The sequence below is a fragment of the Rhinolophus ferrumequinum genome, chromosome 6, assembly GCF_004115265.2.
Source record: "Rhinolophus ferrumequinum isolate MPI-CBG mRhiFer1 chromosome 6, mRhiFer1_v1.p, whole genome shotgun sequence".
NCBI lineage: Eukaryota > Metazoa > Chordata > Mammalia > Chiroptera > Rhinolophidae > Rhinolophus > Rhinolophus ferrumequinum.
In genome coordinates, this window is record NC_046289.1 from 83,465,477 (window position 1) to 83,490,875 (window position 25,399).

At 47.3% G+C, this 25,399-nt stretch overlaps 1 non-coding gene across 1 annotated transcript; it reads left to right on the forward strand.

The window, feature by feature from the left end:
- The first annotated feature begins 24,962 nt into the window (after window positions 1-24,962).
- LOC117024369 (U6 spliceosomal RNA) lies at window positions 24,963-25,070 on the forward strand. Its single transcript, XR_004423438.1, has one exon. It is a non-coding gene; the product is annotated as a U6 spliceosomal RNA (small nuclear RNA).
- Window positions 25,071-25,399: the final 329 nt, after the last annotated feature.

Consider the following 25,399-nt stretch of genomic DNA (forward strand, 5'->3'; position numbering starts at 1 on the left):
GGTTTGGAGATGACCCTGACACAGTGACAGAAGTTAGTACACAGGCAAGAAAGGACGAGGAAGCAAACAGCCTGGGGAGGAGAAAAGGGGTCTGGGCTTTCTTACTGGGGGCCTCAAGCTCTGCAAACCTGCTGGTCACCTCCCTAGCTGAGAGCTCTCCCTGGAGCCTGAAGCATTGATATACCAGCTCAGATGTGCCGTCCTGAAAGTGTCATCCTGTCCTCTGGGGAAAAGCACCCCAGGCCAGCAGGTACCCCAACGCACAGGGCTCATCTCTCAACAGCACCCGCCTCTGACTCCAGCCTGGTGGGCACCAGGTATCACCCTGCACAGGGCCTTTGTGTGATTTGGGAAAAGGTGACCCATTGTCCAGATGGACACAGCCCAACCCTCATACCTCAGCCCACACCTGCACAGCTGTACACAGCAACTCTGACCCCAGGAAAGTCCCCAAGATTTATAGGAAAAGGAAAGGCAGATGCAGTACATTCTCCACCAGGCCCCTTCTCTGGGTCTTCCCCACGCATTCCATCCCATTCTGGCTCCACAATATCCCAGCTGGATGAACCTTGGGCCACTCATTCCCTCAGTAGGAATTTGGACCCTGGACCCTGGACCCTGGAAGGGGCTGGACCTGCCCCACAAGCAAGGATTCTAAGTCAAATTCCTAGCTGGAGCCAGTGATTGGCCAGGCTGCCCAACCTGGCTCCCCTTGAAGGCCTGGCTTGGACTCCTGCCCACCACACCTCCCTGCCCTCTGTCCCCACACCTCCCGAAGTGTTTACCACACAGAAGGAGGCAAGCTGGGAAACTCCCCGGCCGCCTGCCGCCAGCTGAGTATAATTAGGCCCGCCGCTCCCACAGAGGCGACACTGGGTGCTTGCCAAGCCCCTGCCTTCTCCAGCTGGTTGGCAGCGCCTCAGGGCAGTCGAGCCTCCCAGCCTGCCTCCACTCAGGGAAAAGTGAGAGCTGCAAACAGAAGGAGAAGAGGGGAACAAAGCCAAGATGGGGAGGCCAGCAGAAGACTTGGAATGGCCATCTCCCCAGAGTCACGTCCTCATCCCTTGCCCTCAGCCATCGGAGGAGATGCATCTCTGAGCATCTCCAGCCAGCAGTTGCCATGGCTGGCTGGGGATTTCCACAACAGAAGCCTCCCGGTCTGTTGGGGGCTGGCCACAGGGCCCTCAGCTGTCCCCAGTGATGTTTCAAGTGGTTTTGCTTTTGAGGAACCTGCTGCCCAGGACTTCAAGGGCCTCCCCTGACACATTCATGTTTCAAGGCCTCCACTGGCCACAGCACTGCTCCTGCATTGCCCCACCCCTCGCCGGCTCCTGCCCATCTGCTGCCGGTCCTGGGCTCCTGAAGCTGAGCAATGAATCCAGGCTCTACTGAAACTCTGGGAGATGGACAGAGCCTCCAGCAACAGCCTGTCACCCCCAAGCAATGACTCATAATCCCCAAAAGCCCCAAATGCACGCGACCTACTCATGTGTCCCGAAGGACCCTACCCTACTTAGAGAAACACTGGCCCATAGCTTGTCACTTCAGAGACTATGAAGAACAGAACGAGAGCAAACCCTTCTTACTGTTGGGGCAACCAGGGACAGTCATGGGTTCCATCTCAATACCAGCCAGGTTTTCTCCCTCACACTGCCAGAGCGTCACAACCCACCCAGACTGAACTTTCTCTTTTTCTTTTTTTTTTCTTCTTTCTTTCTTTCTTCTTTCTTCTTTTTTCTTTCTTCTTTCTTTCTTTCTTCTTTCTTTCTTTCTTTCTTTCTTTCTTTTCTTTCTTTCTTTCTTTCTTTCTTTATCTCTCTCTCTCTCTCTCCTCTCTCTCTCTCTCTCTCTCTCTCTCTCTCTCTCTCCCCCCTCTCTCTTTCTTCTCTCTCTCTCTCTCTCTCTCTCCCTCTCTCTCTCGCTCTCTCTCTCTCCTTCCTTCCTTTCTTTCTTTCTTCCTTTTTCTTTGAGGGATTCGTGAGCTGGGGGCCACCTTTTCTGGATTCACTGCTCTTCTTTTTTGTTTAATTTTTTTATTCCCATTCCCTTATATGCCTCCCCTTTGTCAATCATCAGCTTGTGTTCTGTGTCTATGGGCCTGTTTCTATTTTGTTTTGTTTATTCATTTGTGTTTTTAGATTCTACATGTGAGTGAGATCATATGGTATTTGTCTTTCTCTGTCTGACTTATTTCACTTAGCATGATAGCCGCCATCCATGTTGTCATAAATGGCAAGATTTCATTCTTTTTAATTGCTGAATAATATTCCATTGTATATATGTACCACATCTTCTTTATCGCTTCACCTATTGATGGACATTTAAGTTGCTTCCATAGCTTGGCTGTTACTAGTAATTTTGCAATGTACATGGGGGTACATGTGTCTTTTCAAATTTGTGTTTTTATTTTCTTCAGCTAAATACCCAGAAGTGGAATTGCTGGATCATATGGCAACTCTATTTTAATTTTTTTGAGGACCTCCATATTGTTTTCCATAGTGACTACACTAATTTACAATCCCACCAACAGTGTACAGGGGGTTTCCTTTTCTCTGCATCCTCACCAACACTTGTTGTTTTTGTTTTTTGATGATGGCCATTCTGACAAGTGTGAGGTGATAACTCATTGTGGTTTTAATTTGCATTTCCCTGATCAGGCTGAATTTCTAAACCCCTTGAGGTAGGAGGAGCTGCCACCGTCCTCTTTTTCCACAAGCCACCCCCCTCCCCACCATCCAGCCTGAAAGGAAAGGTCCGTTGTAGGGCCAGAGATTTGGAAGCTCTTGACCCTATAGCATTGTAAACCCTTAACAATGCTATTGTTTCCTGCAAAGGTGTATTTAGGAACTTTAGTGCAAAATATCTAGGCAATTGTCACATTCACAAAGGCCTCTTTTATGTTCCCTGAACTAGCCAAGCTACATTTTACCTCAGGGCCTTTGCACTCTCTGTTTCCCCTGCCTGCCTGGACGACTTTCCCTAGTTCACTTCATGACTGGAGCCTTCATCCCCTTCATCTCCTTGACCATCATTCCTAAAAGACTCCCTGCACTCTATCACAACACCTTCTTCATTTCTCTCATTGAACGTTTTACATTATCCTAGATATTTGTTTATCGTGTATCTTCTACCACTAGTATATAACTTCCATAGGACAAAGAACTTTTCTGTTTTGCTCCCTATTATTTTCTACCACCCAGCACAATGCATGATGCATAATAGGTGCTCCATAAATATGTGTTGAATGGGTGAAATGCCAACATGTCTTTGAGCCTGTGGTCTGGCCCTGACCTCTCCCCCAGGAACAGGCATGGATCACTTGATTACTCGGGAGGCTCATTTGAAAGTGGCTATTTTGATTCCAGAGAGGGTCTTCTTACCACTGAAACTGCTTCCGGCAAGGGTCTTTAGCCCTGCTCCTTCTCTAACTGAGGCGTGAGGTTTAAGGAGAAGCCTGAGGCTCGCAGGCATCTTAAATCATCCACGTGATGCTCGAAGGGGCTGCCAACCACTTGCTCTATGTTCTTGCTGATAAAGATCCCATCTTCCCAGTGCTGGCCTTGCAGACAAGAATCAGACACTTCCGGTCTGTGGTCCCTTGGCCTCTTTCCCAGCACGGCTTTCTGAGTGCGTGAATGGGAGGGGCAGGCACTTCCTTTATGGTTTGTCTTACTTCTCCCTTACATCCAGTTCAATTTGAACTTTGACATTCAAGGCAGGAGTGAGAGGAGCAAGGGTGAGATAATCTAGAATCTTCTTTTCCTAGTGCTGTCTCAGCCCCTCATGATTTAGCGTAGCAGGATGGTCTCGGGTGGTTGAGAACTTATCCACTGGGTATTCTGGAAACACACTAAAGGACAGATGCACACACATCCCTGGATAAATGTCTGGCCAGGGTCTGCCTGCTTGGGAGGTCTCGAGGACTGTAAGGAAGGACCTGATACCGCCCATAAACCACTCAAGGAGGGACAGACCTCACCTTGGAAACAGGGTCAGCATCAGAGGACATCGTTTTGCTGTGGCCTTGCTGTCCGGCATTCCAGGCAGTGGAGAGACATACAGCCTCAAATATGGGTCCTGACCTGAGAATTAATCTTGACACCACCCTCACCCTTGGCAGGCAGGTGGCATAACGCAATGCCGAGAACAGGCTTCTTCCCCACAGCCCATCATCCCTAGTACTGCCAAAGGGGCCAGCTTATCCCCAACCCCTGCCTCTCCCAGGCCCCCAATTTGGGCACCCACCAGATTCTGTCAGTTCTCTTTGCCACCTCTTAGGCTTCCTTTCCTTCCTCCTCAGTCCCCTGTCCCTTCCAATGGATGCTATCACCTCGAGTCCCCAAATGGTGACCCTGCAACCAGTCCTTTCTCTAACCTCTCCTCATCCCTCGGTGAGATAATCTTCCTTAAAGCCCAGGTTGCAGCACATCACTTTCCTGTACTGCTTCTTGCATAAAATCCTAACTCTTCAGCCTCCTGTTAGAGCCTTTCTGATGCCACCCAAATTGTCCTCCAAACCTCATCACCAGCACTTCTCTACATTGGTCTATTTGTCTTTCAAAAATACCATTTGTCCACCCGCTGATTTATTTATATTTACCATGATCAGGGACTGATAGGGAGAGAAATTATCTTCCTTTTTGTGAAGGGGCAGGGACAGGAGGTGAGGAAGTGATCCATATATTCACTGACAAATGCAGACATGTGGAGTGTGACCTTTGACTTTAAAAATGTTTTAAGTATTTACTGACTGATTTTATTGTATTGGTGGGCTTATAAAATAACGTATTTAAAACTATTTTCAAAAATAAAATTATTTTAAGAGACAACATATACATTACAGCAAATAAAATACTTATTTATATTGATTATCCCAATATTTAACCATTATAAGGAAAGAATTAGTCTTGGTACTTTGATATTATTCCTGTTCTTTAATCACTTTCTTAACTATTTGTCTCTAAATACCATGCTGTTACCGGAGAGTGGGCTTTTCTCAGCGTGGTGTCCATGTTCTTGGTGTCTTGAGAAAAGAATTGAATGAGACACAGAAATAAAGTGGTGAACAAGTAGTTTATTAGAAAAATTATACACTCCAAAGAAATAAAAGCAGGCCCAAGCAGTGGAGAATGGCTTGAGGGCCCAAAGTGGCATTATTAGGAGAAAAACTATACGCCAAAGGATCTGAAGCGGGTCCCGTGCAAAGGCAAAGCTCAAGAAGCTCAAAGGGCTCGGACCAGCGAGGACTTGGAGTTTTTATCCTTTTTTCTCTAAAATGGGCTGTTCCTGTCTGGGCGTGGGACCACTTGATTGACACCTGTGATTGACAAAAGGCTATTACCTCATCTTTTTAGACTGCGCATGTTCTTTCCCAGAGTTCAGTCTGTTATTAATGAACTTTGGTGCATATGTATGATATTATAATGAGGGTATAATGAGGCACAGGTGCAATGAAGGTCGTTGTGGCCTTTACTGCATAGGTGTAAGTGGCTGGTTTAATCTAGTTGGGTATTTTGTATCCATTTGTTCCTCATAGGGGTAGGTACTGCATTTCCCCGAAAATAAGACCTAGCCGGACAATCAGCTCTAACGTGTCTTTTAGAGCAAAAATTAATATAAGACCCATTCTTATTTTACTATAATATAAGACCGGGTATAATATAATATAATATAATATAATATAATATAATATAATACGTAATACAGGGTCTTATATTAATTTTTGCTCCAAAAGACACATTAGAGCTGATTGTCCGGCTAGGTCTTATTTTCGGGGAAACACGGTAATTACAATGAAAACAGGAAGTTTTGGGTAGAGAGGGGAGGTCTTTTGGGCAATTGCATTCTGTGGGTTATGCAGGAATGCAGAAACCCAATGCCTGTCTCTAGCTGCCTGCTTTGTTTTCCCCTTGAGAGACATGATCCCCATAAAATCTCTGTGGGAAGTTGAGGGACAGAAGGTCTTTTCTTCTGTATCTGCTTCCTGATGGACAGGGGCGTAGAACTGTCCCTACCTATTGCGGGATTCATGGAACTCTCGCCGTATCTGATCTCAGATGAGAGGAAGTGGTCCTGAGATCCTCCTGGAAGACCATGTTGGCTTCTTTGGTTGCGAACGGCAATTTTGCTGGGCTATCCTCTGTATCCCCAAGGCCCCTGAATGAGGAAAAATAGATTTTAATTAATAAATCCGTTAGCTCTATAGAGCCTGTGGCCATTCAACCAGTCATTCAGGTGTTGTTAATTGTCCAGGAGTTAGGCCTGGAATGGTAGCAGAGAACATTAGGCTTCCATGATTACAATCAACAAGTATGAATCACAAGATTTAGGATTCAGCAGGGGTAGGAGCTAAAAAACTGGGGAAAAGGAAACTTAAGAAGGAAACTTAAAATTTCTATAGGAAAGGAAATTTAAACTTTTTCAGTGAGGGGTTCTACTCATTGGCCTGTATGAATGCCACTGGCATTTTTCTTTTTTTTTTTTGAAAAATGTATTACTTTCAACATGGGCTTATTTTTAATTTTTCATAACATTGCCTGCACACCCACTTAAAGTTGTACTTCAAAGTTAATAAATTTAACATTTTGACATTTAATGTACTCTTCTCTCTAGACCATATTTTCAAATGAGAATTTACCCTCTATATAAGTGTTGAGGTACATGGTAAACTCAGAGAAATTCTGTAAGTAGCGGCTGTTTTCAATTCTGATTTTTCGTATCGCCGTTTGTCAATCTTTCACAGGCTCTGAGTTTCTACAGACACACTTAGCAGCTGGGAAGTGTCTAGGGATGGGCATACCAGCTGGAAGAAAACCTTGTATTAGCTGTGGGGCCTTGGGCAGGGGCTTCCCCCTCTGAGCTTTAGTCTTCCCCGCGCTGTAAGGCACTACAATGCCACCCAGCTGGCCTGCGTGTGAGGGTTTCATGACAATGGACAGAGCGGGCCCAGCACAGTGCTAACACTTAGAGGTGCTCCATGAAGAGATGTTATTTCCACCTGAAAGCTCAATGCTGGTTCCCCCTCCCGCCTCTCACAATGGGCGTGTTCCATTGCATCCTGCCTCGGGAGACACGGTGGGAAGCTTTAGGTCTCACACAGCAGGCTCTGATAAATAATAGCCACAATTCACAGGGTAGTGTTTACCATGTGCCTGGCTCTGTTCTAAGCACTTTACATGGACATTAACAAATTTAATTGTCAGGATGGCCTCTAAGATAGACATAACTATTTCCCTGTATTATATAGATTATGAGGTCTAAGAATGCCCAGGTAGTTAAGTGGTGAAGCCGGGCTACACGTCCAGGCAGGTTTGCTGCTCTTCTTGCAAGCTGTCTCAGAAACCGTCCCTTTGTCTCTCCAGATCCTCTCCCCGCCCTTCTCTACACTGCACTTGGTCTGGAGGGGCCCACCCACATGACTGATCCTGTGCCACTGGCCCCCTTGAACTCTGGATGCCTTTTGCTGTAGGCCAGTGAGGAGCCCAGGAGATATCCTAGGGAGGGAGGAGAGGGAAGTCCGTATTAATTGCTGCCCTCCCTGCTAAGTCACCCAGGCTACCTGTGACCCTGGAAGGAAGGTCACAGCCTCTGTCAGGCCATCTCTTCCAGCGAAGTCCTTCCGGATCCAGTCAGCAGTTGAGTGCCGTTGCTATGGACACCAGGCTGCAGCAGCATTTCCTTTGTCTCCTTCCCCTTCACTGCTTTGTAAATAGTCCCTTTGTAAATGGGCCGGCCACTACCCTGTACCACTTCTCAGCCACCCAGCTAAGCAAGGCTTAGCTTGTCCTTGGGTCTTAGCAGTTGGCTGTTTCTTTAGTTGTGCGACCATTACCACCATTCTTCTTCAAAACTTTTTTATCATCCGCAGTGGAAACTCTGTCCCCATGAAACACGAACTCCTTGAAAGAGTTTTCTTTTTTTGTGAATCATTCCAGAAATGTTTTATGCATATTCAAGCAAATACATACCAGGTCTGACAATTAAGTTCGTGAACTCATCCTAGAAAAAGTGCTACATACCTCATTGCTGAATATCACTGATACAGGATTCTGATGAGCCCCCAAATGATATAGGATTCTGGTGTCTAGTGCCCAGAGAGTGTCGTCTCACGTACCCGAAGAATGAGAACCGGACTTGGAAGGAGAGGTAGAGGAGCAAAAATTTTTATTAAAGCAAAAGTACAGCTCTCTTGCGAGAGGGGGTACCCGAAACTGGGATGCCCACTGGCTATGGCAAAAGGTTCTTATTTTTTACTTTTCCTTTATGCTTGGGGAAGGGAGCTGGCACCTTCAAATGGATTCTATCAGACTTGCTCTGTTTGTCCAGCCTGAAGGGATTTACAAAATAAGCCATTTATTCCCAGAGCGCAATCACATTGTTGTCCTGGAGCGAATTAGTCATTTCAGAACCTGGAGTTTCAAGATATGGCTGCCTTGGTTTATTCTACCAGGGACTTCCCTGTATTACCTAGCTAGCTATCCTGTCTCATCACTGTGGTCACCTTCGAAGTACTCCCCTTGGGAAGCTATGCACCCACGCACCAGTGCCTAGTCCACCCTTCAAAGCAATTTTGGAACTCTTTTTCTAGAACGGCCATCAGAGCTGTCGTCATATTACCCTTGATGTTCTGAATGTCATCAAACTGTCTTCCTTTCAATATTTCTTTTATCGTCCGGTAAAGAAAGAAGTCATTGGGGGTCAGATCAGGTGAGTAGGGAGGGTGTTCCAATACAGTGATTTGTTTACTGGCTGAAAAATCCCTCACAGACAGTGCTGTGTGAGCTGGTGCATTGTCGTGATGCAAGAGCCATGAATTGTTGGCGAGAATTTCAGGTCGTTTTCGTCTAACTTTTTCACACAGCCCTTTCAGTACTTCTAAATGGTAAACTTGGTTAACTGTCCAGTTGGTACAAATTCATAATGAATAATCCCTCTGACATCAAAATAGGTTAGCAACATCATTGCAACAAGTTCGTGAACTTGTTAGGCCTCCTATAAACAAAAACACAAATGATAGCTTATTTGTTACACTGTCTACATCTTGCTTTTTTCACTTAGTAATACAGTTTTTTTCACTTACTAATACAGGATATCATTTCACATCAATACATAATGCAATTTTTCATCCTTTGGCTCAGCCTTCTCTTGTACAGATATTCTATGTATATTTAGACCTTCTCTCATTGATGCAAACAGGGTGTTTTCAATCTTGTGCTATGGTTTGCTTCTACCTCCTGTTTCCTCTCCAGGCTCATGACCTTCCTATAAGGAAGACCAACTACTGCCATGATTTCAGGGCCTTCTAGGCCTCTGGGTTCCTGACCTGCCCTCTCCGGAGACTACCTGCTCCTTCACCCCCAGCTGTGCAGTGACCCCAGCACATATCTCCTTGGGGCCCTGTCTCCTAGGCTCAACACCCTCCCTAGTGGCCTGTGTTCCAGATATGACAAACCAGAGTGACACAAGGTAATCAGAAAGGGCCTCAGTGTCTCCATGGCAGCTAAGGGTGTGGTTGCCTTCCTAACACAGGCTCCTGGGGAGCACCTGTAGCGGAGGGGGCCTGGTTTGCATATGCCCAGGTGAAGAGCTCGGCACTAGGTTTCCAAATGTTATTCAGTCCCAGCTGAATTTGCTGCCACCTACTCTGGGAGGCAAGGCCGTTGATAGTTTATTTATCTTTCTTTCCACACCCTATACTGTTTTTCCTTTCTAACACTGGCATCACCATCTCCACCTTCTAATTAAAAAAAAGAAGAAAGAAGAAAGAAAGAAAGAAAGAAAGAAAGAAAGAAAGAAGAAAGAAAGGAAGGAAGGAAGGAAGGAAGGAAGGAAGGAAGGAAGGAAGGAAGGAAGGAAGGAAGGAAGGAAGGAAGGAAAGAAGGAAAGAAGGAAAGAAGGAAAGAAAGGAAAGAAGGAAAGCAAGAAAGCAAGAAAGCAAGAAAGCAAGAAAGCAAGAAAGCAAAAAAAGCAAAAAAAGCAAAGAAAGCAAGAAAGCAAGCAAGCAAGCAAGAAAGACTTGTAGAAAAAGAAAGAGAAAATGGTGGAGAAAACCCCCCTCTTCTCCAACAAAATTTGATTCAAGATTTATGAGAACATTGCTTTTCACATAATACCTCTAATAATAGAGAGCACTGTGTTTTGTGTTTTATAAATACACACACGATGCCCGAGGAGCTCTTACCACCCTGAGAGGTTAAAGTACTGTACTGTTTTGTTCTTTGTTTTGTTTTGTTTTTCACCACTTTACTGATGAAGAAAGAGGCTTAGAGGCGTCATTGCCAGAGGTGGAGCCAGACCCTCCGCCTGACTCCAAATCTCCACTAATGCCTACAGTTCCCAAATGCGTTTGGCCTGTACCCACCCACCCCCACAGCACCCAAACCTGTCGGTGGATGGTGCTGCTCAGAGACGGTACTGAGAAGAGGGTTAATTAACATAAAATAACTAGAGGTAGCAAGGCTCTGGGGGTAACTGGCACAGCTGTGGGGGTGATGGGGCCAACAAAACTACGTCAGCTTGCAGACTGAGCTCAGGGGGATGCTGGAGAGGACAGTTAGAAATGGAAGGAGGGCCGGTGACCAGCTGAAAAAAAAAAAGTTCATGTGCTGTCCTGAGAGCTGGCCCTTCCCTGGGAAAGAGAAAGAAGAGCAGAGAGAGGGGGTCCTGGGCAGGGAGAACCCTCTCGGTGTGCACCTGGCTGGATTATATGGCAATCTCCACTTCTGGAAAATGTGGGCCATCACAGAAAGAACCTTGCCCATTATGACCAAAAGGCTTAGAGGTGGAGCTTTGATTTGGCTGCAAAGTAAAGATGGAAGCAGGTATGTGGTAGGGCTGGGATAAAACCACTCTGGGGAAGGAATTCAGTTGTGTTCAAATGAAGACTGGTCCTGGCACCTCCCCACAGCTCCCCTTCCGCCTGAAGTCTGAGGTCATTTTGGACTGTCCAGCCCCTTGACCTGAAGAAACAGAAGCAAACAGGGATGGAGGCTGGGGGAGACAAACTTGGGCAGGCAGACCTCATCCACAGACAGTGCTCTCTGGAGTAAACCTTTTCCCCTGGTTCCTTGGGGGTCAGCTGAGGAAAGCCTTCAGGAGAAAGCAGAAGCCTCAGAGGCCACATGTGGGGAGCCTGAGTCCCCTCTCACTGATGCTTCACCCTTCTTGGCCTTGGAAAGCACCAAGGAGAAGGACATCCTAGCTTGTTAAAACCAGCAGGTGCTTCAACACCACACATCCTGACTGAGTGCCCAGATGTGCAGGCCCATGAGGGTAGACGCCACAGAGGATAGCAAGATGGGCCAGCCTCCACCCTCTAAGGGTTTCCAGGAAGTGGAACCAGCAAACACACAAACCACAGCAGCCCCAGATGGTTTCATATGAGGGTCTAAGAGAGAACAGGCCCAGAGCAGAGAGTGGTATGGCTGAGAGTTGTTGGGAGAGGATCTGGGAAGTACAGAGAGTTTAACACCCATCTTCTTTCAGCCTGATAAGCTTTGGCCTTTCTGCTCCCCCAGGAAACACACACACACACACACACACACACACACACACACACACACACACATTCTCTCTGACCATTCTGTGTGCACCGGATAAGGGAAGGGATGTGATGACAGAAAGAGGAGAAAAAGTATAGAAAGAAAGCCTTCCTGACCACTGAGTTCCAGAATTCCGACTCCTTAGAGGACTGTAAGACACAGGCATAGATTTTGGGAGGTGCTTGTTGAGGAATCCTGAGGCTTGCCCATCTCTCCAACTAGATAGAGTCCCTGGCTTGGGAAAAGAATCGAGTAAGGTGTGTGTGTCGTGAGATATATGTAGATTTGTCTAGGTTGGAAACAGTCATGTGGTGTGTCGGGCAGATGGGCCTCTCCATCGCTGTGGGCGACAGAAAGAGTCCTGTGTACTTGGAGTGCAGGGCCATGAGGACAGAGCAGCTGTGGGGGTCTGGGGGACAAGAAGTAACCAAATAGGAAATTCTAGTGGGTGCCAGATGGACAGCTGGTCTGGCGGTTCAACGGAGCTCCGACCTCCTCCCAGGTACTGAGCAAGACCTGGACTCAGGACCATCCCAGGAACTTTGGGGGGACAAAGGGACCAGCCAACCTCTGAGTTGACAAGATGAAGTGTCTGCCACGTCAGGGGAATGGAAACTAAAATGTAAAGATGAGGACGAGTCACCAAAATCAATTCCTGCACGTCCAAATGTATGTATTGTAATTCTAACCTGCAATAAAACAGAAAGCCCAGAATATATAAGGGCATTTTATTTACATATATAAAAAACCTACAAACAAAAGACAAAAAATAACCAGAAGAAATTATTATACCATACATGAAAAAAATACTAATTTCCTTCATATATAAAGGACTCTTATAAATCAATAAGATAAAAACTGTCAGGGCTGGCCCAGTGGCTCAGGCGGTTCGGCTCCTAGCGCCGAAGGCTGCCGGTTCGATTCCCACATGGGCCAGTGCCAGATGGCTCAGTTGGTTGGAATGCAGGCTCTCAACCACAATGTTGCCGGTCTGACTCCTCGACTCCCGCAAAAGACGGTGGGCTGAGCCTCCTGAAACTAGCAATGGCAACTGGACCTGGAGCTGAGCTGCGTCCTCCACAACCAAGATTGAAAAGACAACAACTTGACTTGGAAAAAGTCCTGGAAGTACACACTGTTCCCCAATAAAAAGTCCTGTTCCCATTCCCCAAATAAAATAAATAAGATAAAAACTGTCAATCAATAGGATACTTCATAAAGGATATAAATAGGCAGTACACAGAAAAAGAAATATAACTTCTTAACATTTGATACATATTCCTCAACCATAATTAGAGAAATGAAAATTAAGATTACAGTGAGATACCATTTTTTCACCTATCATATGGGCAAAGAATTCTAACTTTAACAAAGCTTGTTGCCGGTAAGAGAGAGGGCAGGGAAGAGCCTCTCTCCATAAATGTTGATGGGAGGATGAATTGGCACAGCCTCTTTGGAAAGCAAGTTGGCAATATATATCAAAATTAAAGTACACATTTCCTTTGACCCTGCAATACCAGTTCTAGGGTACATCCCCACATATCCATAAGGATGTTTGTTCAAGGATGTTCGCAGTAGCATTGTTTGTAGTGGCAAAAAAAAGGCCGGGGGGAGGAAACAACCCAAATGTCTATTAATAGGGGACTGGATAGATAGATAGGTAGATAAATAGATGATAGATAGATAAACGCACATCAGTGGAACACTAAGTGACCATTCAAAATAAAATAGATCTGTGCATGCTGATATGGACGGAGATGTGTTAACTAAAAAAAAAAAAAAAGCAAGGGGCAGAACACTGTATAGTTGTCTGCTATTTTCATTTCTTAAAAAGAACCTATATGCAAATATATGCATGGACATTTCTAAAAAGGCACAGAGGTTAAACAAATCCATATCCATATATTCACATGGGATAATTTTGTAGTGTTTGAATGGTTCGGCATCTCTGGATGTTTTAGTTTTATAATAGCAGGATGAGGAAAAGGGTGAGCAGGAGCAAAGAAGCACTTCTGCTGACCTAGGAGCAGGGAGCCACAGGTTTGTGCTGGGAGTTAGTGCTTTCCACGTGGGCAGCCTCAGACTTCAAGGACAGGGGCTGAGTCACAACCACCCTGGAAGCTGTGACAGAAGTCCACAACCTTCCAATGGCAGGCGTTGGTTACATGTTCCAGAACAGTTTATCCTTGGGGAAGGAGTGCTGGAGGGGCTCCAGGTGAGGCTGGGAAGGACTGATAAGGAGACATCTACAGGAAGTGACAGAAAATTAGCACTTTGTCCTCGATGGGCTGTTGTCACTCTGCCAAGAGTTGCTATTTCTCAGCAAAATCTACCTAAGCTCAAAGGTGAGATCGGCAAAGAGTTTTAAAGGGTCATTTTAGATTATTAGGAAGGATGAAAATGCTTGCACAAGATAGAAGAAATTCAAAGCCTAATAACAAGCAGTCAGGGAACTAGAAACATTAGTTTAAACAATGTCAATTCAAATTCAAACAAGTGGATCCCATTTTCCATCTATCAAATTAAAGTGTTAAGGACTGCTACCCTGTTTCCCTGAAAATAAGACCTAGCTGGAAAATCAGCTCTAATGTGTCTTTTGGAGCAACAATTAATATAAGACCCGGTATTATATTATATTATATATTATATTGTATTATATTAAAGACCCGGTCTTATATTATAGTAAAATAAGACCAGGTCTTATATTAATTGTTGCTCCAAAAGACACATTAGAGCTGATCATCTGGCTAGGTCTTATTTTCAGGGAAACAGGGAATTCAGTGTTGGTGAGGGTGTGGGAAAAAAAGCTTTCTCAGGTATGGCTGCAGGGAGTACTGGATTATAACCCAAAGTATAAAATAAGTCCCTATTGATATAAATAAATGATTGAATAAATTAATAAATGAAGAAGAGACATATCTTCTGTGCAGAAGAATTTAAAAACAGAAATGCATACAAAATACAGAAATGCTCAAGACAGAGTCTTGGCATTTTCAGAAAAGAATTATATACTTGTGTTACTTGTCTATAAATATTTTGCTTAGAAGAGCTTCAGAAATCTCAGGGAGGTACCATTTTTACAGCATTAAATTCACAAAGGTACATATACATATACATATTTATACATATGTATAAATAGCTATATATATATGCTTTGCAAATTTAAATGTTATATAAATAAATAAATAAATATATATATACATACATATATATGTATATATATGTGTGTGTATATATATATATATATATATATGCTGTAACATCTCAATCCTGGCAAAATTGTAAGGAACTTAATATGTGCATCTATTATCATGAGCATTATAAGTTCATACATGCCTTTTGAACAGCATCTTGGCAATATCTATCAAGAACTAGAAAAACATTCATACCCTTGAACACAGTAGTTTCTTTCTTTTCTGAGAATTAATCTTAAGGAAATATAAATTAAAAAAAAAAAAAGACAGCAAAGAAAGCAAAATGCATTTGTGCTGTTCTCTAATTTAAGTGAAAAAAACTGGAAACTAAATGTCCCACAGCAGGTTACAAAATGACACAGTCCCTTGGTGGAATATTATTTAATTACTAAAAAGGATGACATGGGGACTCTATAGGAACATGGAAAATGCTGATGAGCACGTATGAGACAGAAGTATAAAGCAAAATATGTAACTATAATTAGAACTTTATAGAAGTAGGCACACATGGGCTGGAGGCCTAGGAAACAGAGCAGTTGGGCCGTTGGCACCTGGACTCTTTTCCAGCTGCATCACACACCCAGCCTTTCCTGCCTCCTCCCGGTTCTTACAGCGGCCAGCTGAATTCATCACCTAGTGTGCTTGGGCCACAGAGAGGGTACTCCACATATATGCTGCAGGAATATTTTGTTAGTGTTGCTATGATGTTCTGTAACACCACTACAAAAAATTCTCCTACGTATCTAGCGATGAACCTGGATTCAAAGTTGGACAGTCTCTGTCAATGCCTTAGTCCCCACCAAGGCCTAACCCAAACCTCCCACGACTCACACATCCTATTCAGAGTTTCCATTGCTATCTCACAGCCACCTACCAGCTCTCTCAAACGGGTGCAAGAAAGCCCCTGTGTGCCTTCGTCTGAAGCAGAGGACTTTTAAAGGTCAAGCAGCACTCAGAAAACAGCTGCTTAAAATGGGAAAGCGTTTTCCAGGGAGATGCTTGGATCTTGTCTGGAGAACCTAAGAATCACGACCCCACACCTGTGCTGGTTTCCTTTCATTTCAGCCAAAGGGGTGGAGCTAAAGACCTTTACAGCTTGGTGGGAACTAGACATTGGAGCTGGGAGCTGCACTGGTCACCCAGGGGGCAACTGCACTGCAACAGAAATGGCGTGTGGGCCACAGAAGTAAATGTTTTCGGACATATTAATAAAAGTAAAAAGTAGGTGACATTAATTTCAATATATTGTTTAATCCAAAATCTCCAAAATATGATCATTTTAACATGCAATTGATAAAAATTATTGTTATGTATTTTACATTCTTTTTTTTCATGCTAAGTCTTTGAAATCCAGCATATATTTTATACTTATAGCCCATCTTAATTCAGATCAGCCATATTTCAAGTGCTCAATAGTCATATTGGGAGCAGAAGCTACCATGTCAAACAACGCAGATCTAGAATTTTTATGTCTCGTTTTCTTCTTTTCACTTCCCCTCCCCTCCCCCTCTCTCCCTTTCTTCCTCCTTTTTTTCCTTCCTTCCCTCCCTCCCTTCTCTTTTTCTTTCCTCTCTCTCCCTCTCCCTCTCTCCCTTTCTTTGAAAAAAGATCATTCTTTGGAAACTGGGACATATGTCTACCTGCCTACAACATTCACCCAGGCAGAGAATCCTGGGAAATCTTATTTTGCAGAATTCCCTGCTGTGCAGTGGCTGTTCTTTCTTGAGTGCTGCGGCATGTATGTGAGCAGACCCCTTCTTTGGGCTTCTGGCAGCCCTCTGGTGAGACTTCCCTGAACACATGCAGCCCCCATGCGTTCATCCTCCGTGGCTGTAGGGAACCAAGGTGAGCTGTTTCTCCCTATGGAGTGATGGGGGCAGGCTTACGCCGGCCCTTCATTCTTTTCTGGAAGAGTCTTCAGTACTTGGCAAGATGCCCCAGGTCTTTTTCATGACTGGAATTGCACTTTGCCCTGGAAATTGGCCAGTGGCCAGAAGGCTCTTCTAGCCCAAAGAGTCCCTGCATCCATCTCTGGACCTGAGGGAAACTTTGAGCCCAAACGTAGGGGTCTCACAGAATTATTTATATACACCGTCACATGTTCTCTAGCAATCCTGGAAAACTGCTCTGGGAAACTCCTGGAAAAGAGCTCTTGAGAGGAAGACTTTTGAGGGAATGGGAGGGATACAGAGTAGGAAGTCATCATCTAGCATCATTTTACCAGAAGTTATTACTCCTTTATTTGCATTTCCTTTCATTATCAAAGTAAAAAAAAAAAAAACACACACACAGAACAGCAGTTATGCAATGTTTTATGCAGTTGCTATGAGCCCAAAAGTGCTCCCTGGGCTGTATGAGTCGGCACATCCCTGGCTTCCCGCACTCAGGGCAACAGGAGGTACTGGGAGTTTCTCAGATGTTCACAAGAATGTCTAGAGAGTTCTGAAGAATCACAATTCCTTGAACTTCTTGTGGGAAATCGCAGTCCAGTTTCCTTTTAGAGAAGTGGCCTTTGAAAGCTATTTGCTACGAGAGTTTTCGTTTGTTTATAGTGCAGAGAATGGTAAAAATGCACTTCTGTGGAAGGTCCCAGCAGGCAAAAACTCCTGCTATGGAGACGTCACTGCCCTAAGCATAGAGAAAACTTGAATTCTCCAGCTGGACACCAACGCCTGCTGAATTCCTGATCCATTCAGCTCTGTGTTTTGGCTGTTAATGCGATCAGCTTAATAAAACTGTTGATGTTCTTCTTGTTATCCTTTTCTCTTAGGGACCCAACCCTTGGTGTCTCCCCTGCCTCTATTCTCTCCTGCCCTGTAGGTATCACCCTGGAAACCAAGCGTCCAGGGAGACTAGCGGGGTCTGCCTGCCACTTGGATGGGTCAAAGAGCCGCTCCTTTCTCAGTCCATGTTGCTGAGCTCTTACCTCCATGGGAAGTCTCTACTTGTTGATGCATCCTCTCTCTGACTTCCAGTCCCCACCTGCCAGGTGGACAATTAGATTCAGTAAGGAGAAGGAAAAGAAAGAGAAGGAAAGGAAAGGGGGTGGGGAGCCAACCGAAGCCAAGAGGCCAGGGGCAGCTGCTGTCTAACCCACAGGCACAACTGAAGGTGGGGATTTCAAGACACAGAAGAGATGCTGTGGGGCTGGTGGAGCCGGTGGTGTGGGGAGCCGCCTGCCCACTCTGTCGGGGCAGCCTGACCAACACCCACAAGTGGCTGCTCACTTCTCCCAGCCTGGCCAGGCTGGCCTCGCCTGGGCTTCTTAGCACCTGTCACCAGACCTTTGGTGTTTTTTTGGTTATTTTTTTATGGAGCACCATAATAAAAAAATTCTTGAGGGTCTCAGCCAACATGGACTTTGAATAATTTAGGGTGCAGGCATTTTGCCCCCAGCCAGCTGTTAGCTCACCCTGTGGAAGTCCAGGATCCTTCATGGGAGACCACACAAGCAACACTACTCTAAGCAGCAGGACGACAGGGAATACCCACATGGGAAAGTATGGGCTGGAAGGTTTTGTACCAGCTTCACTTCGTTCTTTTTGGTTTTTGCTCAGTCATCTAACAGACATTTATGGGAAACCTAGGGGCTGGGGACACAGAACTGAACACCTCCTAGTATTGCCTGTGAGGGGCCCCCACCTGGACAGCTGGAAAGGCCCATCTCCTGCGTATCTCTGGTTTTCCCTCTAGGAGGTGGAGAGCCCTCACTTTTAAAAGTGCCTACAGAGCAGTTTTGCCCTTCTGTGAATGAGCTTTGGCAAGCACACAGCTGAGTCACAGTCTTGGTGACACAGAGCACGTGGCTTTAACTGGCCCAGAAGTATGACTGGCACCCCAGCCTGTGCCTCCCCACCCTGAAGGGCTCTGGGTGAGCCACTGTCAGCTCAGAACAAGGGATCCAAAGACTATCCCTCTTGTTTTCTAAAAGCCTGCTGTTGAGTTTTAAGACCTTGTCCATACATGGCGATTTCCTTGAAGGCAGTTGAAGTAACCACTGATTTTTGTTTAACTACCTAAGCTAAGTGCCTTTTCCTGAGGAGCAATTTCCCTGGCAGGTCTCCAGAGCTTGAGGGGATAGGTGAGGAATGTTTTCACTTGGGAGCTAAGCGGGGTGATCAGGCCCAGCTCAAACAGCTTGCGGGGGGCACCCTGATTCCTAACCCTGGAAACTAATGGCTGACCTTCTTGGGAGTCGGCGGAGGGTCTGCCTCAGCCACAGTCCACTTCAGCCACACCCCCGAACTGGTCCCAGCTCCTGATAATGCTCTGGGTCTGCTGTGACCCACAGTGGACGTCTGCCTGACCTCCCTGGAGGGCCCCCACCTCTACTATGCAGGACAAAGCAGACATGGGAGAAGGCAGTGAGCAGGCACCCCAGTGTCCACTGAGGCCACGGGAAGCCAGGCAGCTGGTGGCTTGTCAGTGGCAGGCGGAGGCCTGACTCATGGCCCTGTCATAGCCCTTTGTGGAAGACTGACCCACAGAGGAAATTACACAGCACTCTGTGGCCATGGTAGAGGCAGGGGCTTTTCCAAGTACATCAACCGGGAAGCAGCTTTCACCCACACCAGAATCTAAGGCTTGGGGACCCCCATTAAATTCACGTTAGTTCTGCTGACTGTCGGAATGAGGTGGCCACTGCAAACGCTTTGCAAAGATCCCCACTGGCTGACAGGGAGCCCACAGCCCCACCTTGTCTGTGACAGAGCTGCCATGCTCACCCAGCCAGTTTTCCACACATAGTTCCTTGGGCTACAGCCCCCAGCTGTGAGGGAGTCCTAGCTTGAGACACTACTCAAGGGGCAGGCCACTGAGGAGGATTCTGTTCCACCTACCCCTCACCCACTCCAGATCTGACACCCCAGGGCCATCCTGCAGTGAGCCCGAGGTGGAGGGCACTGGCTACCTATCCCCCAAGGTAGGGGAGAAGGGTGACTAAGGGGCTGGAGGGAAGAAGTGGTGGGCCGCACTTGCAGTCCTGCACCTGGAGGTGGTCCTAGGAGCCCCCTCTGCGAGAACCTTCAGCCCCACGAGACTCTGTGATGGGTTAGAATGTTCTCCTGGAACCCAGAAGGCAAGGCTCTTGTGTAGAGTCCTGCAGCCCACCTGCACTGTCATCTGGGCCTAGGGCTGCACGGCCATCCCCTTCCATGACAGTGGCTGGGATGACTGTGTGCCAGGTCTGGGGAGGCTACAAGGGTGGGCAGTCGCGGTGCTGCCTCTCCTGGAGCCACCAAAGGAACAGATCAAGTAGGTGTGTAACAAGAAAATATCACCCAAGGACTCTCCTTCCGTGTAACCCAAGCTCCAGTTATCCCTAAGCTCCTATGCCCTCCTGCTGTGCCTTTACTGTGTACCAGATGCTGTTCCCTCAGCCTGACGGCTCACCCACTAGGACCCCCAGCTCTGGAATACCTCCCCAGGCTCCTATTAGTGATCCAATTCTCTCCTGGGCTCAGGTCTGTCTCAACCACCAGCCTGGAAACTCCTGGAGGCTGAGACCAGTTCTTGGAGGGTCTGGCCCCCTGAACCTTGCACAGTGCCAATACATAGGAGGTGCTTGACATTTGCAGAAAGTCTAGTGGTGAAGCCGCATGCAGTTGTGGGTGTGCACACATGTGTCTGAGGACAAATGCACTGTGCACCCATTATGCGCCAGGCTAATGTAAATAAGCCCTTTACTCAGGGTATCTCATTTAATCAGCGTCATTTGCGTGGTTGCTTCTGAGTAATTCTGGGGTAGCTTTTACACAGATATGTCTTACCTGGTGTGGGAATGCTGCGAGCTCTATTTCTATTTTTATCCCCCCCAATTGAAGGGTGCTCTGTTCACAGGGCCCTTTATCTCCCCTGGAACTTTCTCCAAACTAGAACCTTTAGGTTTGCAAAAGGAACTCGTTACTTCATATCCAGTTGCCTCATCCCTCTCCCTCTGAGCCCTGCAGGCCCTAGGGCCTGGGTCACCTCTTCTAGAAGACCTCCTTCCCTCAGGCCCCGTTCTGGGCTGGATGGGGGCGGGATCCCTATTTCCTCCCGGAACCTGGGAACTACCTGGGGTGGGACACGTCTCCCCGTGCCCCCAGCTCCCAGCAGTTCAAGGGTTCACTTGAGCTAACGGGCCCTTTCCTGTAGCAGCCTAGCAGTGGGGGCACACTAGGACCTTGCACAGCTAAGGAGCTCCCTCGGGGCCCCTGCACACCCACTAAGGTTGGCTTATTTTAGTTCATCCCAGCCCTAGCTGAGCAACAGAGAGTGCAGTTTGGGGTTGAGGTCAAGTGGGGACTCCGCATTGTGACTTTTCGTATAAAAAGAGCTTGTAGTCATTCTGCATTTGATCTTTACAACCACCCTGCGTGTGGGTAGGTGGGGAGGGCAATTATTATCTCTAATTTACAAATGGGAACTCTGAGACCCAGAGATTAAGGTCACTCAGCTAATACACTGAGTGTCTTTGGAATTCCACCTCAGGGTCACTTTCTACCACTAAGTGCCACACAAGGGGCTCTGGGTCCTGGCATGTGGACTAGACGAGGCAGGCTTCAGAGAGAGCGTTCTGGGACTGCTTTCCCTAGGGAACAAAGACCAGGAGACCCTTGCTCGGCTCCACTTACCAGCTGGCTGGCCCTGGGTGTTAAGGAAGCCTGGGAGCTAAAGTCTCCTGGGGTGGAAAACAGACCAGGTGCCTCTCTCTGGGCTGATATGTGATGAGAGCTGATACTGAGGTAACTTTACTGTGTACCAGATACTGTTCAAGTGCTTTCCAGAGATGAAAATTCTAAAAAGCCGTATGATTATTCCCATTTTACAAATAAAAAGAGAAGAAACTTGTCCGAGGTGAAAATGCTAGGAAGTATCCAATCAATATTACTTTTTTTTATAACTCTTTTTAGACCACTCCTTGTGGGCAAAAGTGAGACTGGTCTCTAAAGCCGTGCTCTGAACATGAGATCAAGTGTTTCCTCATTCCTCTGCTTACCCAACAGAGGTGTACTTTCACTTGGTAGGTACAATTGTGGGTGGTTTCTTAGATTTTGTAAAAGAATATAATATTTTATGTTGCTGGGAAAAGAAGTGTGTTTATTTTTGTTTTTAAGTAATTTGCAGCCAGTGGCGCTTTCCTTCAGCTGGGACTGCACAAGAGCGGCTGGCAGGGAGAAGGGACAATGGGTGAGCGGCTCAAGTTTCTACACAGTTCCCCTGGGTGGAGCTTGTGATTCAGTGGCTTTCCTGATCAGAGGGCGCAGACTGCTTGGGCTGGCAGGTGACAGTAACTGCCAGGCAGGAGAGGCTCACAGCTGGGCTACAGAGCGGGCAGAGACTTTGCCAAAGGGAAGCCTGCCCTCCATGAATGATGGGGGTGGGGGGTGGGGGATGCAACCCCAGGGTGAGGCCGGGAATTTTGGGGTGCCTATGTTTGACTCTTGAGACATCTGGATGCAGCTATTTGTATATGATTACCTCTAAACTGCAAAGACAAAACAAAACCACTTAAACATTAGCTAGCAGGACTGGACACTCGTCCCTCCGGTTCCTCAGGGACAGTGGCACTGAGACTCCGCGAAGGGGGAAGGAGGGCGGGCAGATCCGGCCACGGCAGGGAGTGAGGCCGGCCTGTACCTGGCCTTCCCCCAAGGTTTCTCTGGGCTCAGGCCCTGCCGCCCTCTCTCCCCCGACAGGCCTCGAGGGTCACAGTCACCGTCACTGCTACGAGCCCCGGGCCTGCACTAAACTTTGTGGCTCCCATACCCTGCCCCTGCCTTTCTAAACCCTCCCTTTATTAAACTCTCTCCAAATTACCTTCCGTGCGGTCACAGCTGGTTCCTGACTGCCACCCCAGTGAGGTGCACAGCAGCTATGGTATCGCCAGTCAGAAGGGCCCCACACACACCACCCTCCATTCTGGGGGCCCAGAGCCCCGCGGATCCCAGCTTCGTGTATTTAAAGTATATGGTGGGGCTGGTGTCTGGAAGCATAAATGCATGGGGGAGGGTTTTGGGGGTGGGTGGGGTGGTGGTGAGGTCCGTAGGAAACTGACAGATGGAGGCACTGAGCACAGTCCTTGAGACGAGGGGCCTCAGGGGGCAACGGGAGGCTGGGGCCCCCGAAGACCCAGTCAGACTTCCTCTCTGCTGCGGGCTCCAGGGCGCACAGGGCCCTGCAAGCTGCTAACTGACCCCACCCGCCTTCTCCCCCACAAGCTCCAAAAGTGAGATGGGAGGGATGACACCGCCCGGCTCCCGCGTCCAGTGAGGGGCACGGAGACTGCGTGGCACTCTGAGGAACGGGGAGGCCGGGGGATGGGCGTGCTCCAGGAGATGCTGTCCTTTTTGGCAACTGCTCCTGGGATGCTGACCGAGGGCCTGTCAGATTTTGGAGAAACAGGAAACGTTTACAGGCTGGTCCACCCTTGGCAGGTCCAAAGAGCAATATGAAATGCATCCAGTTACCGCAACGTGAGTCAGCTGAATCCTGTTGGGGCTTCTTCCCCAGGTGCATAGATGTGGCTGGGGGTGGGGTGGGGTGAGGGCAGGGCTGGAGATGAGATCAAAGGATCCTAGACTTTGCAAGCAGATAGAGGTTTTGGAGCTTCTGCCCATCTCCCTAATCACCCTAATTTCACATACAAAGAAGGGGCCTGGGTTGCAGAGCCTGGCTAGGACCCAGGAATCCCAGCTGCCAGCAGCACTCTCCCATAGAACCCTCCTCTCCTCTGGCACTGAGCTGTTTTCTGAGCAGTTTTTCTAAACCCTTTGCCAAAGGCCTGGAGGCTCAAGTCAAAGAGGCTTAGCTGAAAACTGGTTGTTCAGAAGCTGGGGAGGGCTGATCCTGGCATACTGAAGAAAGTACATGTAGCTTCCTGAAGCCCTTCCTGAGGGTTCCGACTGGATTGATTGTACCCTTGTCCGAAATCCTGTCTCTCAGGGTTTCCCAAGGTAGACTGGAAATGCTAACATTCATCTCTATCTATCCATATTTTCCATGAAAGGTTGGTAATCCTTCCTGCACAGCGCACAGATTCCTAAGCAATTTTCCACCTCTCCCTTGAGGCACAATCTGAAGAGTGTGTGTTGAATTTGGATGGACAGTCATTCCGGGAGAGAAGCCACAGAAATCCAAGGACTGAGACTACAAAAGATCTGAGTGCTGATGTCTGGGCCCGCTATGCTGGGACCTGGCCTTTTGCAGCCCAGGCAGGGGTGGGAGGAGATGGGGATAGGAGTTGGTGCCTGTCATGTGGGGTGTCATGCGAGGCCTCAGCTCCCGCTCCCCACCTAAGAACGCAGGACATGGTGAGGCCAAAAAGGAACACCCACGGAGCCATAGATAGGGGAGTCACACCACTATAGTCTCGCTGGTGGCTGGGTTGGAGACACAGGAAGCAGGAGCCACATAATCTGCAATCCACACTCCGCCATCTGCTTCTCTCTGCCAACCAACCTCACTTGCTAACTGCAATCCGCTCTTGCTAGCTCAGCCACCATCTTCTTGCTAGCCCCCATTTTCTGCTAGTGTAGCCACTGCAGTTATATTAGTGGCCAATGGCTCACTGGTTACAGCTGACAGCCAACTAGCCACATCTGATGGCCATCCAATCACAGTTGATGGCCATTTACTACCCGAGTGAGCACCTTTCCACATGAGGGCGAGAGCCTGGAAACTGCACTCCTGGCTCTGTCCCCACAGTGCCACATTAACAGGGGCCAGTTGGGATTGTTTTCTGAAGCAGGGCAGATAAAAAGACTTCTAATTCTTCCCTCTACCCTACAACTACTATTAATGGTTGCATTAGTAAGAGCTTACCATGGATCAGATGTTTGGATTGCTTCTTTCAACCATATAGGTAGAAACAACCAAAACCCCCAATGTAAAGATGAGAAAGCTGAGGCACAGAAAGGTTAAGTGACCTGCTCAAGGCCTCGTAGCTGGCAAGTGGTGAGGCCAGGAGCCTGTCATTGACCACTATGCCTCCCTCCGAAGTGATTCCGTGGTGGCCTCCCTGCCCTAGGGCATTGAGTGTCCTCTGAGCCAAGTCACAAAGGCCACCCAGGCAAGTTGGGTTCCAAGATCAAGGAGGTTTTTCTTAGTTTTGTCACCCTGAGGACTGCAGTAGTTCTGTGACCCCTGAGCTGTGGGAAGTCCTTGCCCCGCCTACACCGTTGGGTGCCCAGTGGGCTTCTGAGGCAGAAAGTGGGAGTTCAGAGGACACTGAGTGTGCTGCTTGCTTGTGGCTCGCTTCGGCAGCACATACAGTAAAACTGGAACGATAGAGAGAAGATTTGCATGGCCCCTGGGCAAGGATGACATGCAAATTCATGAAGCGTTCCATATTTTTATAAAAAATCTTAAAAGAAAAAAAGAGGACACTATGAGGAATGCCTGACCCTGGTCCCACCCCCTGGCACTGCCTACTGAAGAGTGGGTCATGGAACCCTCACCAGAGCCCTTGGTTATTCAAACAGACTGTGAAACAACAAGGCTGGAAACGATTCGGGACTAGGAAGCCAGAAAAAAAGAATAGGAAAGCTGCCTTCCCTTATCAAGATCACAGCTGGCCAGTTCACTGAGCAGTTGGAACAAAAAGTTCCAATTAAAACTCAAAGTAGCCATTGAAGGAGATAAGTTGGGAGGTAAGTCAACACTGTGTAGTTAGTCCACTGCTTT